We start from the raw sequence: 16346 nt of genomic DNA on the forward strand, positions 1-16346 counted from the left end.
TTAAAGTGACATGATGGTTAAGTTGCAGTAATAAAAACCTATGGAATTCAGTAAAAACAACGTTTTTAAAAGGGACGTTATGCTTACAAGTAAAATTGAAAAAACACAGAAATGTTCCAGTTATGGTAAACTAAGCAACCATAACATGTGCCACCACAGTGCACTACTAAAACTAATTGTTGCTTTATGCTTTCATTCTCTTTGGCAGGCTCTATGGGCGTCCACCCTGAAGCAAGAGACCGTGCGTGCTCACCTATGCCCCCTCCAGGGTGCTGACTGAAGTGCATGGCTTCAGACCAACAAGCTAACCTAAGGGCCTCTAGGGGAAGGATGCGTGTCGTAATGCATATTACGCGCGTGAACGTGCGCGTGAAGTTGCTGATCATTGGAATGTGCAGTGTATGACTTGAGCGCTACGTTCTGTTTGTGTCAGTTGGGGTTATCTATTGCGGCCGGGTGGGATGTGCCGGTGTCACTCGCTCACTGACTATCTAATGTAATAAGGAACGGCGCTGTAACAAGAAATAAACATACCTTATTTCACTTGCCTACGTAACGGACTTCAATGCGCCCATCCATTTCTCTTAGACTTAACCCCCATTTGCTGAACCCTCTTCCAAGAACCAGCGGTAACCAAGGTCCAACTTTAAAAGCCCCTCCCTTACCAGCAGACTGGCCCTTACCTTGTCTTTCCCTCTTGTGCTAAATTCATGGTAGCTGGCACTGGCCGTATGTGAAAATAATGGTGAGAAAGCTGGAGAAGGGCCATGGGACAGATATCCCGCCCACCCTGCCCACATTCCACCAATCGTCTCTGGGTGACCATGTTACCATAGAACCCGCAGGGCGTCTGACGTCTACGTCCGGCCCGGTGAATTAATTGTCCAACAGTGGAAAGGAAAGACACGAAAATATAAACACAAAAAAAGAAGAAGGATGTGACTTCACTTTATGATTTGTTTTAGTAGTAGCTACCAAGTAGCTACCATCTTTTAGCATTCAATTTGGCGACTCCAAGCATTACAGAGTCAACATTAGGAAAGAGGTAGTGGCAGTGTATATATTAAGCATTTATGAAAAGCCTTATACAATTTTACATAGTATGCACATGCCAACAAAGACAATAATCTGCTTAATTTATGTACTTAATTAATGTACTGCAAGAACCATATTTCTGCGCATTTTTTAAGGTGTCTTATTTTAATTGAATGTATACACATTTATAGGACAATATTTAAAGAGCACAACGATTGCTGTCAAAGGCAGCCCAAAATAGCCCAATTGTACATGAAATAGGCCAAAATAGCCGAATTAGACACAACACTACAAGGCTGTTTAAAGGAAAGCCCGACTGATTTGATTCTTACAAAGCCACTGATTCCAACAAATCTTGTTAGGGAGCTCCTCATTGTGTAGAACGGTGGAGAAGTTTGGAAAAAGAAATGGGCTTTCCTTGCCATTGCTGGTCGCTATGTCAACCATATATTTCCAGCACAGAGCCCTGTTCCCTCTTTCTTTCTTTTCTAACAATGTTTTTGTCAAATGTGTCACTTGCAACACTGAAATTTGCCAAAAGTGCTTGTAGTTTTGGATTTTACATAACACGCCCCACAATGGAAGACATACACAGGACATTTGCTTTCTGCACCTTAGATACACTTTTTTATTGTAAATTATTGCAACCTTTTGCTGTCTCCTTGCATACTTCCATGTATTTGTATCCATGCTGCATTGTTTCACAGCAAAATCTGCATTGTCGGAGTGCCATTACTGAAGGCTATGTCAAAAATGGTGGGTTTGACTTGCTGGTTAAACACATCTCCACACCTTGCTCATTAACCCACTGAGCCATCTAATCAGGAGTGGGCCATGTGACATTCAGGTTACACACTGCTCTCTGCAGCAGGCATTCAACCAATTGAGCTATCTTACTGGGATCTGAATGTGCCTGCTTGATGATCTCCAGTATAGTGAGAATGACTTCTAAAGCGGTTTGGTTTTCAAATGATTTCAGGATATTCCCTATGCTAATTCTGTTTGGCATGTGTGGTCCGTTTTGTTTGAGGTGTTAGCATGCTCTGTTTATCACTTTCAGGCTTTTACCAAGGCAAGATCGGGTGGACCACTGTTTCTATCTCCTACCACCTATGACAGGAGAGAGACAGCACCAAGCCCCATTGGCCCTCATGACCCATGCATACATATACTCCCCGTGATTGCTGTCTCCTTGTATCCTTCTTCTGAATGCACAGCAGCACATGTATATGCTTGAGGACTCTCAGGGTTTTATAACATATCCGTGTTCATTGTGATTGGGGCAAGAGTACAGGAACTACGGATTCTGCACGTGGAACTAATGCAGCTCTGCTAACTTGTCTTTACATGTGTCTACCATTTTAGATTTTCAACACAAACTGCAGCTGTCATCAGTGTCTTTCGGTGTCAGCCTTTCATCCTGTCATAAGCAAGTAAAAACGTGGGTTTCTGACAAAAGCAGTTTGTGAATGTAAGTGAGCAGTGTCAGCAAATAGGTGAAAATGTGATACTCGCTGAATTTCATCTTTCAGTAAACCATATTTCCTTACTGACTCTGTGTACACCTTCAGTTTCAGGCTCCACAGGCCCCCTGATCCGTGTCCCTCTTCATGTTAGGCTGACCATATTGTCACATATCCTCATAGCACCCATTGTGATCAGAGACATTATGATGGGTTGAAGACATTAGGCTACTTACTGATGGACTGGGAAGCTGGGTGACACTTCAGGGCCTAAATAGGCAGTCACTGGCCCCAGGATCACCAGCGTCCCATCGCCTAGCCTCTAGCAACCGACTTCAACACAGTTGGCAATTACAACCTCTTTTGTCGAGTATGTGTTATGAATTAGATTAAGGTTGAGGATTCCCTCAGCATGTTTAAACATGTTGGTGATGGACGAAGTGCATAGTATTGGGTGTCTTTTTCTTACTATGCTTGGTTTCTCATATGCTTGGTTTCTCACTTTGTAGTGTTTTTCAACTATTGTAACTGCTGGCATTAAGACAGGTGGTCTGGATTGACGTGTATGCTTTATTGGATACTTTTTTGTATCACGACTGAGTAAGAAAGTGGGAAATTATGATTCAATAATGCATCAAAGAAATACATGTGCGTTCTGTGTGAGGTTACTGCATCAGTGTAGTGTGTGTGATGTCATATTTAACGTCACATAAATATTGGATCACGTGATAGTGGTACATTATTTATTTATTCACTTTTGATTAATCTTACAGGCAGCGCAAAGGGCATCGTGGCGCTTGTTACAGAATTTGAACATGACTTATTTAAACATACAGTGAAGTCATTACTTAGTTACGATAGTAGAGATTGCAGTTACAGAGAGGAGGGAGAGAGAATAGAGAAGAGAGAGAAGGAGAAGTGTTAGTTAAACAGGGTCGTTTTTAGTTTTTTTCGGAAGACCGGGAGAGAGGTTTCTGCTCTGAGCGTGCTCATATTTAATATGATGAACATCCTTTATTGAGTAGAATGGTACACATGTAAGGCATGTGTAAATGTACACGGAACACATGTGTTGGACTGTTTAACAGTTTACAGTTTAAGTTAAATATGTTATGCCGTAATAGATTACCAATGTGTAATATGTGAGCCGTGTACCAAGGAGGAAAAACAGTTGGCACAATTTGAAAATCTGCCTCGGCATATCTAATTGGTCATATGTTTCCAAAGGACTTTCCATGGTAGTGGCAGGATTCTCTGGATGATTTCTGAACAAAATACAAAGTGACTTGCACGGCGCTGTTAATAACAGAAAATGCTGCAGCCACATTGCTGCAAACATAAACTTCACATTCAGAACAATTTTTCACATACCAGTATAATGTCTTCTATGTTTTTTAAGGTTTGTAAATACTGCAACATGCATGAATGAGAGGTGTGCTACTAAACACAGGAATGTATTTCTTGAATATGAATGATCTCACTGTTTGAGGGTTGCTTTAAGAGAAAACAAAAAAGGACATTGTGTTGCTATAATATATATAGTTTACCAATGTTCTCAGATTGTTTTCAGCATTACATAACCTCAACTTTGCAAGAGTTTGGAAAGCTATTTTAAACTTTTCCCAAATGTAATGTTTACTTGAGTTTACACAACATTTACATGATTGTAGCCTACGTTTTGAAACTTTTTACAAAAATGTAAACTACTTGCAATACCTTGTATTTACACACGTTTGCTTTTTTGCAAACATAACCGAAAGTTCGGTTTGAAAATTTACATTTTTTAGATCCATTAACACAATTGGTCTGCAAAACTGTTGTTTAAAGAGTTCACAAACCATTTCTAAATCTTTCAAACCATACATTGGGTATGGTTCACAAACAAACAAACCATTGTAAGCACAAGGGTTTACATGTAATTTACATTGCTGGAAAACATTTGTAAACTTAGTTTATATGGATTCAAAGATTCAAATGTTGTGTAAACTCCAAGTAAACACTACATTTGCAAAATGTTTAAAAAACATTTGTAAACTGTCGCAAAAATGGTTTACATATCTGATGACATTGGTAAACTATCGTTCTCTTGCAGTGTTAGAAGAAATTGGTAAGAAAGCAGGTAACATTAGCATGCCGTTACGGTCAAGATCAAGGCTGGTAACTTGCATTGCACCTAAAGAACCTAGATCAGCACTCATATCCTGATACCACAGTATGTTGATGGCTGCTAGCAGCGTCAATAAAACTGAAGATGTTGCAGTAAGACCTTCATGGTAACCTGTCTATGATGCCTTGAGAATCCTATAGCCTTGATTCCATGGTAGCCTAGCTGTAATGCCTAGAAGAGTGACAAGGACAACCTGTCTAGTGCACTTTGAAGACCTGTGGGTATCCTCTCCTTAGCGCCTAGCTGGCACTACGTAGGTAGCCAGCCTTTTGTCCCCACAGATGATCTGAGGACACAGCAACATCAAAGTGAAGCTCCGTCAGAGCCCCTAATATGTATAAACGCACCACCTTGGTTGATATAGATGGCAGACACAGCAATCAATCCACGCACATAAGAATACAGCCACAACCTATGACACATGTTGGTCTAACTGGACACTTAACGCTTTTTAGCCTACTCATTCCAGAATTGCCTCATCAACTCTGCCATTGGAAAACAGCAACAACTGAAGACAAAATTCTGGTTTAGCTGGAAACATAACAAGTCTCTTGCACTCACCCACAATTTGTGACCCCACTCAGTACCGATCCACCTGCCTGATCTATTTTCGGTGGCTTACCGGAGCCCGGCCAGCCAATTCAAATCCTAATCTTGTCCATATGGACACACGTATTGTAAACCTCTATGAGAATTTCCCATGCCCTGGACTGCTCTCCAGGAGGGCGATCCCACCAGCACGTTGATAATAATGGTAAATGATGCTATAATAATGAAAAATACAATTACAAATACATTCAAATCAAATTTAAAAAGGTGCAAAAAAACACATTAAAGATGTCAATACTAACAAATATAATGTAAGAGAAATATTGTGCACTGTAACCATTGTCATCATATAATCAATGTCCCAAATATACATGCACATAAACATATCCTATGGCTCAATAGCAATATTACATCCTTAGATATGGAATCTTAGCTGTAAAACACTGGGTACATTATACAAAGAAAAGAGGATCCATGGATGGAACCCACCCATCCCCTGCACACCTTACTATTCCGTCCTTTGACAGTTAAACCATTAAACCATAGTAATTAGGTGGTCAATGCTTGGTTAATCTTTAAAAAAGAGCAGCTATAAACATAACTTTATTACACAAAATGTGTTTAATGATTAAGTGAAAATAACAAATTTGGTCAGAACGAATGGTGTAGTTCAGTTTCCATAAAATGGCTGACGTGTTTCGAGAACAACATTCTCTTCTTCCAGAGCCTGATGAACATTTCTGAACTGAAAATTAGAGAGGAGAGAAAACACGGCTAAGTCCATTTTCTATACAATTAGCTAGCATCTGTCACATGACTGTCAAATACAACATTCTTAACACATTCATGTCTCTATAGTTTGAGCAATTGACAATGTTGAGTTTATATCTGAAGCCAGTAACCTCCATGTTTTAGGGTGGTCCTGTACCTACTGGAAGATGAGTGAGTAAATTGCTTAACTCACTAAATTTACTTAACATGATTGTGCAATGTTTTCTATTATATTAACAAAATACTTCACATAATCAGGTTTAGATACCCATATATACCCATATTCATCTACATCAGTGAATTCACACACAGGACAGGCACTCACTGGGGTAAAACTAATAAGCTTCGTCTTGATGCTTGGTTACTTTGCAAAAATAACTTTCTCTGGGCATCTATGTGAGGCGTGGTTCCTTAAATAATAAACTCTGGCTTGTGGCTTGTGGGGTATCTGGTCGACATATTGGTCCTACGATTAATGAATAATCACCAGTCAGGGCAGGAATATGCACTCAACAAAGCGTGTGTTTAAAAGATGAAATTAAGCATGCAGAGTCAGATATTCTGCTGTGTCATGCTGTACAACATTAGTAACTGGCCGAGTTGTGCCGTTCACTGTCAGTTTCTAAAGCGTCTGCTGCAGAATTGCCATCAAATACTGTAAATGAAATACTAAACCACGTTTAGACATGTGCGAGCGAGAAAACTAAGATAAAGTGTCCATGTGTGATTAGATTCGTAGAGCTGCTCACTTACTGTGGCTGGTTGTTAAGTGCTGTAGTCAGTGACCGAAGTTCTTGGCTAGTAGATGACCGTCCAAATGGGTTGTCCTAAGCGCGGTGGGCTGCGCATTCAGGTAACCCTAGGCAACCGTAACCAGCACGCGAGTGCGAGGAACCTGGGACGTGCCCCTCGTTCAGAGACCAAAGTGTTTCTGGGTTGAGTAGAAATCGAGAGAGGACTAGATTGTGATGAAACTAGGTCAGAGGTTGCATATCGCCCTGGCGGCCATGATGGAATAGTCATGATGTCAAATGAATGTTATTCTCTTTATGGTGGAATGTGTTGAAAACTCTGATTGATCCAAGTGAAATAAGGGATAAAAAGGGTAAAAGACGTGATGGTTGAAAGTTAATATGAGCTCAATGTATATACAACATGTGGGTCATTGGCTTCAGATTTACACGTTATGAAATAGATATAAAGCTATCTGTGGTATTCAATAGACAAGCCAAATGCTGTAGAATCATCAATCAAAAGGTGGATATATATGGAACAGGTCTATACCTGAGCAGTTTCAAGCGACAAAGAATTATTATGAGTCTGTAGTTTACAATTATAGATCTAATATTGGAGAGATAAAAGGGATTATATAGGTTATTGAAGCTTGTCTGTAATACTTAGAAAAAAAGGATAATTTGGAGTATGAATCCCTGTCTACAATCCTTCGTGATGCAATATGGCAACAGGAAAACATTCTAACTAGTCAAGATAAGTATTCAGCAGTGTCGGTAAGCAGACAATGATAATTTTCTTGCATATCCAGTTTATACAAAGCATTTCAATGAAAATTCATCATTTAGCCCTCTGGGGAGTAGGGTGTCAAGGTAGTGGATCCAAAATGTTTCCCTACGTGACAGTATTGCTTGGTAATTACCACCTCTAGACAGTTTTTTCACCGTCTCTAAGACTTAAAATTTAAGCTGTGCCACAGTGGGCTGTTTTCTAAAAACTGTCTTGCCAAAGGTGACTTGATGTTTTTACATCTTATATTTGATTTGTGTTCAGTCACTCTGTCTTTGATGGCTCTTGTGGTCTGTCCCACATACAATTTCCCACATGGGCATTTAATTGCATAGATCATGCCTGTGGTAAGACATGTTGCATAATCTCTGAGTTTTATCTTTTTTCCTGTATGGGGATGTGAGATTGTATCTCCCTTAGTCATGTTGTTACAATGGGCCTCATTCCGAGTACGGCGCTAACCAATGGCGCTATTAACGCCTTGGTTGACGCCGTACCCGGACCGGCAGCGCCTTGGTGGATGGCGGAATTACCGCCCCATTCCAAGGTTGCCGGGTCAGTAATTCCCCATTCACCAAGGCTCTTCCCCATTCCCAAATGAGCCCCCATAGGGCTCAATGGGAATGGGGAAGATGCAAATAACGGTGACCATTCATTACGGTCACCGTTATTGGCTTGGAGGCCCCTTTGCGCCCTCGACTTTAACACCTGCTCAAAGCAGGCGTTAAGGGCGAGGGCGGAAAGGGAACACGGAGTATGGCAGTAAGGGATTACCGCCACCGGTCTCGTTACCGGTGGCCGCTATCCCTTACCGCCATACTCGGAATGAGGCCCAATGTGTGCAACATAAGCATGGAAAGGTGCCGGTCTTTCTTGTTGTAAAGACACGTTGTTTGTCTTTTGGAGGTCTTTCGGCCTTCACCAGCTTATCTCTGAAGTTCTGTCTGCGTTTGAATGCCATCATTGGTGTTTTAGGGGATAGTTCCTTTAGTTGAGGATCATTGTGAAGAATGTTCCAATGTTTTCTTATGGCTTTCCCCACCTGAACATTTTGTCTGGAGTATTTTGGGATATACAATAAAGGTGTTTCCTTATCTTTCTTCCTTGGGGTTAGCAGATGTTCCTTGCTGAATGAATCCGACCTGTGTTTTGCTTCCTCAAGGATTGTTTTAGGGTTTCCCCTAGCATTTCCTAGGTTTCTCCATTAGCATCGAGCATTTGGTGTCTAGGCCTGCAGGGTATGAAGTAATCCGTTTGAGTCTTAGGATCTGACTGAAAGGTAGACTTTTAATCATAGATCTGGGATGTGAAATCGTGAAGTGTAGTAGATTATTAACATCTGTCGGTTTATGGTATGGCGATGTTTTAATCAGTTTTTTTTTAAAACTCCAAATTGACGTCTAGGAAATGTAGTGATGGGGTCCCTACTTCCATAGTGAATTCGATGTGCTTATGTACTGAGTTTAGGTAATTGAAAAAGGAATCCAGTTCTTCTCGGGTTCCACACCAGACGCCAAATATGTTGTCTATATAACGCTTCTATGTTAATATCTTGCATGACCATTCCGGATGGTCCAGTACATATCGATGTTTGAACATATACATGAATGTATTAGCATACACCGGGGCCATTGATGAGCCCATGGAAGTTCCTGTGGTTTGTTGGTAGTATTTCCCTTGAAATCTGAAATAACTGTTGTATAATATGAGATCCAAGAGTTTCAAAATCAATTGGGTAGGCCCTCTAGTTGTTGTAGAGTTCTGAAGGAGCCATTCAACTGCTTTGATGCCTTCTACATGGGGGATGGACGTGTACAAGCTGTACACATCCATGCTGAAAATAATGCATTCCATACTGAGAGCCGAGATGTCATTAATGCAGTTCAGAAAATCAGTTGTGTCGCGGAGGTATGTCTGGGTCTCTTGTACTAGTTGTTGCAGAGATCTGTCATTGTATACTGCCAGCGGATCAAAGATTCTGTCTGTGGCGGCCAATATTGGTCTCAATGGAGGATTGATAGGGTTCTTGTGAATCTTTGGGAGGCCATAGAAAACTGGAGTAATGGGATGTGGATTTCTGAGGAATTCACCTGTTTTCATGTTGATCCAGCTGTTGTCGAGTGCTTCTTCGATTATGATCTCAATCAATGTCTTAATTTTGTGGATAAGATCATAGTCAAGTTTGGTGTATGTGTTCTCATCATTGAGAAGTTCCAGACATTTCTGTGTATGGTTCACGGTGTCTATTACTATAATTGTGCCTCCCTTGTTGGCGGGTTTAATAGTTAGTTCCTCATCCTTTGCCAGTGCCTCTATGTGATCGAGTTGGCATTTTTTCGCATTGAGTGGTGATGTTTTTTTTAAATTAATTCTCTCCAGATCTGAGATAACTGTTTTCTCAAATAGATTGAGCACGGAGTTCTGAACGTGGGATCAAAATTGCTTTTAGGGCGGAATTCCAAAGTGCCATCATCTGAGATGGTAGATCCCTTGTCTATATCATCATTGAAGAAGATTTTGAGTCTCAGTTTTCTTAATAGCTTATGGAAGGATACCTTCTCTTAAAATAAGGTGGTATTGCTGGTCGGCATAAAGGAGAGCCCGCGGTTCAGCATATTAAGTTGGTCATTTGAAAGATTTTTGCTGGATATATTCACTACTACATTTTCAATTATTTGTTTTTTCTTTTTTGTGTTCCCTTTGCCTCTCTCCTCGATTTTCTTTTGGTCTGTCCCGCGTTCCTAAAAAAACACCTGCTGTTCCTGGGCTGGTTGATGTCTGTGGTGTTTCTGAATTAGTTGATGCAATTTCCTCTGGTCTGTTATCTCTGTTGTCCTTGTCTCCGGATCCTTGTGTTTCTTCCCGTTGAATCGGATCCCCGATACTACTGTTACTGCTGTCACTACCTGAATTGCTTCTATTTGGGTTATTTGGTTTATTCCTTTGGTTGCGGCGATGGTATTATTCTTGCCAAGTATACATGATATCGTTGAGATAATCAAACGTATCCCTTTTAAATTTCCTAAGTTTTCTTGTTCTATTTCAGACTTGTAGTTCTCCAATTTCAGGTTGATGTCAATTAGTAGGTCTGAGAGTTCTTCTGAAGACTTAAATTCACTCAGTTGATTATTGAAGGTGATTATCTCAGTGGCAATGGATGATAATGATTTAGATAGCTCTTCAATTGTGAGGAGAATCAAGTCTAGTGAACATTTGTTCAGAATTTGATCCCATTTCTCCACAAATTTGTTGCTGTCGCTACATAAAGTCGGTCGCAGAAAAACTCTGAGTACTCGAGGCATTTTTTGGGACTAATAATATTCCACTAGTGTCATGGTGTGTCATTTTGTAAGATCTCTCTCCTAATAAGCTTTTCCAATTGAAACACCAAACGTTCTGGGTTGGCTCTACATTGTAGAGATTTCTCTGTGTCCTTGATCAGGGACAAAATATGTTTTGCTTCATCAGCGTTGAAGGCCAATGTAGTAGCTCGTTTGTCCATAAGCTCATTAATTCTTGAAAAAGACTTATTTTGGTGATTTTTGTCAGGGGGTGGGTGCGTCCTCCAAGTTGTGCCACACTGGTATTGGGACCAGTGAAAAAAGTGATTGGAGAACAAAGAATTAGGTGGAGCACACCTGAGGCTTGGTAAATTTTATTGTGACTGAGTCAAATGGTCAATATGTTTAGGTGCTAGGGAGGAAAAATGGCCATGGCACAGAGCCACCATGCTCAAATTACACAAAGAAAAGAGGATCCATGGATGGAACCCTCCCGTCCCCTGCACTCCTTACTATCCCATCCTTTGACGGTTAAACCATTAAATCATAGTAATGAAGTGGTCTGAAACTAGTCTTTCCCAGAACATGGGAGATTCCAAGAAGTTGATGTTATGGACGAATCTGCTCAATCGGAGCACCCTTAGCACCCAGGTTCCGGGGCAGTGAATAAAGACAGGCTGAATCGAGTGCTTGGAATCCAGCTCACAAGCCTGGCAGATATTCGATGGATAGGCTTCCCTATCCCTCACATGTAGAATCACTAATGTTCGCAGGATATTCAGCCTAAATCTCAGCTCCCACACTAGGATCCAGAAACCTCCTCAGATAGGATGCCAAGAATGATTGCGGTTTATCACATAATGAGAGAGAGGCCGAGAGAGAGGCGGAGATAGTCTCATTTGCTCAATCGTTCAAATCCAGTCACCCTTTTTATGACTCTGCTTCAATTTTGATGGATTATATATCAACGTGTCAACATCAGTGTCCATTTTATCGAGAATCACTATAGATCTCTCCCTTAGTGCATTTAGAAAACTATTATCTCCCTTCAATAGCTGGGCTGCTAAGTCCTCATAATGAAAAGGGGATGAGTGTACAAGAATCAATCTATATGCAGAGGTCCATCTCCATTCCATCCATGCTAGAAGGCATGTCAAACCCATAATGTATCAAATGGAAATGATGGGGACTGAATTAGGGAGCTTAAAAGTTCTCTTCCACAGCTTGGATTCAAGTTTATTCCCATCAATGAGAAAACTCTGGGTGCAACATAGCATACCAAATAATAGGGAAGGCACCACTTTCCCTACATAATATTGAAACACAAGAACGATGGAAAACCTGCAAAATGTATTATAAATTTTACTCATTTGAGACCCCAAATTCAAGATCTTAATATCTAGATTATGAAGAGATGACATTTTAGTTGAAAATGCAAATGCAAAATGTGAAAAGATCATAGCGCCCGGACAGATGATCTCCTTTGATATCGGTGCAACATGGTTATCTAACTGCCATGAAGGGCTTTACGTTTTTCTGAGGATTTTTTTAAGAATACAATGCTAGATTTTAGGAGGTTAATCCTTAGTTGGTTTACTTTCGCATATTCTGCAAGAGCATCTAGAAGACGCTGAAGGCCTATTTGCGTATGGTCAAGGACGACAATATCAAAAAGGTTTGCATAAGCAAGTTAAATAAAAAGGGGGCAACCAAACAGCCCTGCCGGACGCCTCTATTTATCTTGATTTGGTTAGATAGATTGCCAGCTTTGGACAATCTGACACGAAGTGTGGATTTACGGTGTAATTAAATCAGAATTGCTAACAAACTGTCTGGCATGCCCCATCTTCTTAACTTTTCCCATAGGAGGCCTCTGTTCATGGTATCAAAAGCCTGAGTTAAATTCACCCAGGCTCCAAATGGAGGTTTACCATCCTTTGGAAAACAACCCACAGTGATTCAGGACTAAGCCATGTAAGGAGGTTGACAGACCCTTTGTAAATCCTGTTTGGAATTTTGAAATAATGCTATTTGCTTTGGCCCAGTCTTCGAGGTCTCTTAAAACCAGGCAAGCAAATATTTTTCCATCCGCATCCTATAGAGAGATTGGACGATAATTGGATGCAGCTAGGCGATCACCACATTTATATATGGGTACATAAATGGGTATGATGATCGAACTTTCCAAAGATCTGGGAATCTTCTAGTCTCCACGATTTGGTCAAAAAGGCCCTTCAGCAATCTAGCCCAAACCAAAGGATTAGCCTTCAGTATAGCATTAGTAAGGCCATTAGGACCTGCAGCTCGAGAGGCAGAAGATTTTGTTATTAAATTTGCAATCTCCTTGATGGAGGAACTTAGGGCTCACAATGTTACCAGAGGTCCACTTTTTGCAGAATATTCTGAGCATAGGTACATTTTGTCAATATTATCCACCCAGGTCTGTTCTTGAATAACCGCATCAATTGGTTGATTAACCATCAGATTTACCAAAGCCCAAACATTTTGTGAGTTTTTATAACAAACAGCCTTCAGCATTTCCTCACCATCTTGCTGCAATCTCAAGGCCCTGTGAGATCTCAACCAATTCCGATATGAATTATTGATTATTCTGGTTTGGTCTTTTTGTTGAGGTTCATTACACTCATGCTCTCTTTTGATAATTCCCAACAATCTTCTCCTCTCTCTTCTTCACCAGATTTGTAAGTGAAGGTAATGCTTATGAAACTGTCTGGGCTTCTGTGGCCCAATATTCGGGGGATTAAGGGACCAGAGCAAGTCCACAAAGGTTTCCGGTTCACAACGCCCGGTCAATTCCTGATCAGAAAGCTTTTTCACAAAGTTCTCCAATTTGGCATCTTGCGAGTCTGTTACCTGATGAATTAAGAACTAAATTCTGGGAGGAGTGGCAAAACCATGATTCCGTTACCACCCCAAAGGATGCCTCTAGAATATTGTGATTGCTCAAACCCTTCTCTGTGACCTTAAAGTTCTTACAGCTCTCAAACAGCCCCCTCGAGACAAAAACATTGTCAATAATTGAGGGGAGAGATCCCCTCCTCCAAGTCGGGGCCGCAGGGATGTCACCACACATTTTTCCATTGAGAGCCCTGAGATTCAAATCTTCCATAAACTTGCACCAAACACTACCATTCCCTGTTTTTCATCTATCCCTACTGTCCGGGAAAGAGACAGTTTCAAGGGTGATAATGTCGTCCATGGGATAGCAAGCAGTTGCCAGAATAAGAAAATCACTTAAGTTCTAAAGAAAACCCATAAGTGGGCCTAGAGACGGGATTCCAATATATATTCACAATCAGCCATCCCTGTATATTATTCTTCAACCTTGCTGTTACTTCAAAATGCCTGGAAAATCCTCAGATAACTGTAGTGAATCCTCATAGATGGAATTTCTACAAAGAATGCATAAGCCCCCCATCAGTCATCCTGCTCCCACACTGGTAGCTAGCTGATGGTAGGAGGATAAACCATCAATATCAAAGGACAATCTCACCTAAGTTTCCTGCAGAAGAATTAAATCAAAGGATCTAAACACATATCTTTTCATAGGTTCATAGCAGAAAGAGTTAAAACCCCTCGAGTTCCAAGACAAAGTTCTTACACGGTTTGGCTAGAGGTTCTTCTCCGCAAGCCCAAGCTTGAGAAAGATCTGGGAGACTATCTCCGGAACTAAGTCCAGTACTGTTGGAGTAGTTGGCAAAATGTTAGCTTTCACCTGGGACAAAGTAGAAGAGGCAACAGAAGGTAAAGGTGCCTGAATTAGATCTTTTATGTCACACCAATCCTGTGTTAACATCAGTTCCCTCTGACCCCATTCCGACTTAGCACCAAATAGTGATTCAAAACCCAGTCTTGATCTCAATGTTACTTCTGCAAGGTCAGTGTTTGGTAAGTGTGGAAAGGCAACCCACACAATGTCTGCCATTTTGATATATTTTAAACTGGGAATAGTTTTCATCTCTGCAAGAATTACGGATCGATTTAAAGCTGGTTTAGATCCATCATTCGGAGTATCACAAAGCAAGTAGAGGATAAGACCCTTGGGCAAGACCTTCATTTTCTCCAAGTGCAATGACGATTTTTGGCCATTAGCGAGGACTTTATTAGTCAAGACATCACTTCTCCCTAGAGTACTCAAAGTATCCCCAGCAGCACTACACCAATCCTCTCCCAATAAACTAGAAATAGGAGGAGCCAGTGCAGCCGTACAAAAACCCAATTGAACATGAACCTTAGGAACAAAATTCATGCCACCAGGCAAACTTAAATCGCTCAGGTAGTGACGAGCCTCGTGGCTTTTGAGTTTTAAGAAAATTGGAGCAATCTTTAATGGCAGTTTGTTTGACACAGGCTTAGCCCCTTTTAAGAATATTGGGGCTATCTTAAGGGCCGGTTTAATTGGCTCCGTTTGGCTTCCCCCTATGGTTTTCATGATGTCTGACATAGGAATATTACTGGGACATGAGCTTGTTGCGTGGCCAGATTTTTTAACCGTGGCCTTACTCGCTTCAACCATTGGACCTTTCCTCTTAGACTTAACGACAAGTCGCTTCTGACGACCTTGCAGGTTGCCAACAAATCGATTAGTACTACCTGAGCAATTTGACTTATTAGGCCCAGGGTCCACTGTATCGATGGCGTTTTTAGATAGTTGTTTTCTCCTTTTCTTTTTCTTCTTAGATTTTCCATTGAGCTTCCTCTTTGATTTACTTTCCTGCTGATCACTAGAGATATTCAGGTCTTGATCAGGGATCACCATAGGAACCTCTCCCGACCCCAAGGTGGCCAATTCAGACTCCTTCAACTGGGCCCATCTCATAAAGTCTTCCATAGTGGACACAGTCAGTAGAGAGTCATCTAGATCCTCACTCCCTGTTGCGACCACAGGAACCTGTGTCCTTCGTATTTCCAGTGCTTGTGCAGTACTTTCAGCAAGTTTTGTACTCAATATAGCAATTTCCATTTTAGCGCCCTCCCACTGCTCAGTCAAAGGGTCTACTTTTTGACCCTGGGCTCTTGTCAGCAGTCTACATTCTACTAGAGTTTCTTTTATTGAGTCATTTACTGCCGATTTTAAAGCCACCAATGACATTTTATTTACTTCTAAGTCCTTGGAAATCTCCAGCAAGAATCCTGAATGCAAATGGACTTCCGTTTTTAAACCTTCAAATACTTTAACCAGAGAACTCAGTATGAAGTTTAAGGCAACACTTGAGGGGGAGCCCAACATCTGGACCTGCGGCTCAACCCTAAATTCATCCAATGTGGCTGAAGGATGCGGTGGTGTTGTACATTGTAGAGAAATCTCAGCTTCTTTTGAGGCATCCAATAAGGCAGAGATTGCTTTTAGCTCAAAGGAGGCATCACAATTAGGCAGGATGTTAGTATTGTCACTTGCCTCCTCCAATAAATAAATGTTTTGCTTACCATGGGCTGGATTTAACAGTGGTAATGTGAGTAGGGTATCATTAGATATCTCACCACCCAAGACCCCACTCTTAACCTGAGGGACAGATCCTTTGAACCTCCCTCCCAGAG

General features: G+C 41.0%; 1 long non-coding RNA gene across 1 annotated transcript; it reads right to left on the reverse strand.

The window, feature by feature from the left end:
* Positions 1–5816: 5816 nt before the first annotated feature.
* On the reverse strand, positions 5817–6932 carry LOC138510893 (uncharacterized). Its single transcript, XR_011280447.1, has 2 exons — positions 6739–6932; positions 5817–5959 (listed from the first exon to the last, which is right to left on the reverse strand). It is a non-coding gene; the product is annotated as an uncharacterized lncRNA (long non-coding RNA).
* Between the last annotated feature and the right edge of the window lie 9414 nt (positions 6933–16346).

The sequence above is a fragment of the Ambystoma mexicanum genome, chromosome 6p (assembly GCF_040938575.1).
Source record: "Ambystoma mexicanum isolate Mex_15411 chromosome 6p, UKY_AmexF1_1, whole genome shotgun sequence".
Classification (NCBI taxonomy): domain Eukaryota; kingdom Metazoa; phylum Chordata; class Amphibia; order Caudata; family Ambystomatidae; genus Ambystoma; species Ambystoma mexicanum.